Below are 4,295 nucleotides of genomic sequence, written 5' to 3' on the forward strand. Positions count from 1 at the left end.
TACTGGGATTGTAGTGGTGTGAAAATGCATCCAGCTTGTTATGTGGGTTACCAGGATCCAAACTCAGCTCTTCAGCCTTGTGTAGCTAGTGCTTTCATCTGCTGAGCCATCTCCCCAGCCCACTTCTGGATTTCAGTCTTCCGTTGGATCTGATTCTTCCTTGCTGTTCTCCTATCCCTCACTTTTTGAACGGGAATTCTTCCTCTACCATTGCATATTGGAAGTCTGTACTTTTCTAGTTTACAGGGTTTATAGTTAAGAGTTGCCTCAAGTCTCAGAAGATATTTTGGACTTGGAATTTTGTATAGTGTTGAAACTGTTAAAGATTTCAGGAAATAAAAAGACTTGGAGGGGTGCTGGAGAGATGGCTCAGCGATTAAGAACACTGTTCTTACAGAAGGCCAGGGTTCGAATCCCAGCACCCATATGGCAGCTAACAACTGTCCATAACTCCAGTTCCAGGGGATCTGACAGCCTCTTCTGTCCTCTGCAGGCATTGCACGACATGGGTGCACTTACCTACATGCAGGCATAGCACTCATACACATTGAAAAAAAAAAGACTTTGGGGACTCTTGAATATGAGCTAAATGTAGTTTGCATTTTGACAGTTATGAGCTTTTGGGGTGGAACGTTATGGTTTAAATATGAAATGTCACCCCCATAGCTCATGTGTTGGATGCTTGGTCCCCATCTAGTGGCACTATTTTGGGAAGTTCTGGAAACTTTAGGAGGGTGGGCTGATTAGAGGAAGTAAGTGATGGGGGCATGCCTTAGAAGGTTACAGATGGTGACTAGTGCCTCCCCTTCTCCCTGCTATAGGTGAGTAGCCTCAGGTGCACATTCTCATCACCATTATGTCCCACTTCACCAGGGACCCAGAATCAACAGGGCCAAGGAGTATGGAATGAAACTTTTGAAGTCAATAGCTAAACCTCTCTATAAGAGAGGGGCAGGGAGGGAGGGAGGGAGACTAAACACTTAGTTCGAAAACTGTAATGCGATTGTCTAGGGGATAGCTGAGTTCATTCCATGAGAGAAAGAACTGGCTGACGGGGAAAGATAGAAGGCCAGGATGCCAAGAAAGGAAAAGAAGCAGCTTTATTTTTATTTATTTGTCTTTTTGAGACAGGGTCTCCCTGTAGCCCCAGCTGTCCTGGAACTCACTATGTAGACCAGGCTGGCCTCAAACTCACAAAGATCTGCCTGCCTCTGCCTCCCAAGTGCTGGGATTAAAGGCGTGTGCCACCACGCCCAGCCTAGAAACAGCTCTATTAAAGCAAGCAAACAGTTCCTGCAGGAAGGCAAGAGTCCCAGAGCTGGGAGTCTACTAAGTGGACTCTGGGTTGGGGGTCTTATAGGGCACTGGATTCTCCTTCCCCCTTCCTTCTTATTGGTCCTGCTTGGGTGTCCACTCCTGGGTGGACCCTTCTGACTTGCCCCTCTCCACTCTAGTGTCCTCCAGGGGACAGGAAGCTGCCATCTTAAGGAAACTCACTTCTACTTTCACCATTTGCCTGTATTCCTTCTCTCGCTCCTTCAGACCCTCATCTCAGAGATCAACAACTGCTGTCAGGGATAAGGGCAAGACTTGCTCTGGCTGCTTCCTGCTGGGTAGGGGTAGAGTTCAGGGAAGTATCAATCCAGGACGAAGGACAGCTATAGAGTGGGCTCCTGGGGTTCATGGGAGCTATGATAAATTTCTAGTGGACAGGATATCTGGGGTTCCATCTGCAAGACCATCTGTGCCTTGATGGCTTGGATGCATTGAGTGACAAAACAAGTTACACACCTTTAAAGGCAAGGACCAAAGTTTAGTAAGAGAGAAAGGGCTATCAAAGGGCCTAACAATGGGAGGAATCAGGTGATCAAGAGCATCCAAGACTTTGCTTGCTCCCATATTTCTAAAGTAGAGGTGGGCATCAACTGTCTAAGCCAAGTGTCCGTTTAAGAAGTTCTTGTACATTTCCTTCCACCTAGGAGCTGACATTTATGTAAGTGTAACAGGCTTTACCAATTGTTGCACGACAACCCCCTCCCCCTGACCTTGTTCAGCTAAGAAGTAGTTGAGGCTCAACTGATCATTCCTAACCATGCCAGAAAGAGGTTTCCAACAGTTATAAAGCCTGGGCAGTGGTTTGGGTAATGTCTGCAACCTCCATAGTGAGATTTTAAAAGTAAGCTCATGTTATGTAAACCTTCCCTAGGGAGCAAGCACAGTGACAGGACCTAAAATGGCTGCAATTACCATGCCAGTCATGTGTTGGCTTTACGGATGAGGGAAGGCTGGAAGTAGGGTCATTTATTTGGAGACCTGCTGGTGCTGCATAGGCCAGTTCACATTGGTCCTGGTGCCATATGTTCTCCAGATATGAGTAGAGCCTAATTTGCTCTGGTGGTCCCTCTGGAGATCCGCAGAACCAAAGAAAAACAGGGGCAAGAGAAGTATCCAGGAATGGGAATCATTAAGGATATTTAAGACCAGTTTCCAACCAGATAATCTAGTGAATAGCGAGTTAATTCATCATTAGCCTGTGGTTATTCCAAATAAGTATAGTTGAGTTGAGGTAAGCTGCAAGGGACCCAGGTATGTAGATGGAGATGTTCACATACTGTCTTTGAGAACAATTATTGAGGGACACTGGAGAGGTCTGAGGGTATGGGTGAGTGGAGTTGCCCATATATCCCAGGGAAGAGGTAATCCTGGGCCTGGGGAACATTAAGTATTGGTCTAGTGATGTCATTTCCTCCTAGGTCCTGATGAAAGCAGTGAAAACACCCAGTGCTGTTACAGGGCAGACTGACTAGTTCCTGAGTTTTCTCTAGGGAGTAAAGGGTATCATTGAAGGCTCCAGTTGGGCTTAATGAGATGAAGGCTCCTCCTGATGGGGGAGCTAGGATGTCTGTTGGGACCATGAAGAGTGTCAGAAGGGTAGACTGGAGCAAGCGGTTTTGATAGTAAATCCAGCAACTTGTTAAATTCTTGTTCCTTGCCATCACCCTGGACATGGAGAGCAGCTTATCAGAGCTTGGGGGTAGAGCAGCTGAAGAGGGAGAGAAGAAACATTCAGGGTCATTAAAGCAAGATTAATATAGGCCAGAGAAGGGTGCTGTTCCCAGAAGGCACACCTGGGAGCAATTGAGTAGATGAAGTCCAATCTGAAGGGGTAACAGTATAGAGTTCTATCAAAAGGGTTATAGAGAAGAGGAAATGACAAGAGTGGAGGATACATAAGAATAAAGGGATGGAGCAGGAACCTATCTCCAAAGAAGCAATATTTGGGTCATCTTCCAGTGGGGGATGCAAAGTATGCTACATCTTGATCCTGGTGTAATGAACCTAGACATTCAGTCGTCTACCTTGACAGCCGTAGGGTAGATAAAATGGCAGAATAAGGGCCCCCCAAGCTGGGGCCTAGGGAAGGAGTCTCTTTGATCATTTTGATTACAACTAGGACCCAATTAGTCATGGAGTACTCCTCAAGCATACCAGGGCTCAGGGAAGTAGCTTGGTCCAGGGAGTTTGGACTTCCTTCCTTAATTTAGTAATATATCCTTTGAGTAGGTCATTCTTTCTACCTTTCCCGAAGACTGGGGGTGCACAGTGGGGGTGTGGATAGCTTCAGTTGTCAACTTGACACACCTGGAAGACGGGAGACTCAACTACGGAATTTCCTCTGTTGGACTGGTCTGTGGGTATGTCTGTGAGGTATTTTCTTGATCGTTGAGTGATCCCACTGTGGGTGGTGCCACCCATGGGCAGGTAGTTCTGGATTGAATAAGAAGGTTGAGCACAGGCCAGAGGAGCAAGCCAGTAAGCAGCAGAGGAATCCTTGGTCTTTGTTTTAATTCCTGCCTCCAGGTTCCTGTATCAAGTTCCTACCTTGGTTTCTCTCAAAGATGGACTGTGATGTGGAACTATAAGCAAAATCAGTCTTCTCCCCATAAGTTGTTTTTGGTCAGAGTGTTTTATCACTGCTACCGAAAGCAAACTAGAAGACAAGGGAAGGTTTTAATCCAGCCAGTGAAAATACCTACCTGTATTAATAAGAGGTGGGTCTTAGGTCTGCCTGGCAAGTGGGTGAAGTTCATCTGCCAATCTTGCCCTGGGTACTTTCCCTATTTCTGTGTCTGGTTGTTGCAGGGATTGGTCTTCTGACAAAGTTCACACCCTGAACTATTTGGGGAATAGCATCTGGTATTCTCTCTCCTATAAACATTCTCTGTGTTAGGTGAAATTAGTTTTCCCTCCCTAGATGATATACTAGGTGGAGAGGTTTTAGAATTTTTTATTAT

This window comes from Nannospalax galili, unplaced genomic scaffold, assembly GCF_000622305.1.
Source record: "Nannospalax galili isolate Female #2095 unplaced genomic scaffold, S.galili_v1.0 scaffold221, whole genome shotgun sequence".
NCBI classification, from domain to species: Eukaryota; Metazoa; Chordata; class Mammalia; order Rodentia; family Spalacidae; genus Nannospalax; species Nannospalax galili.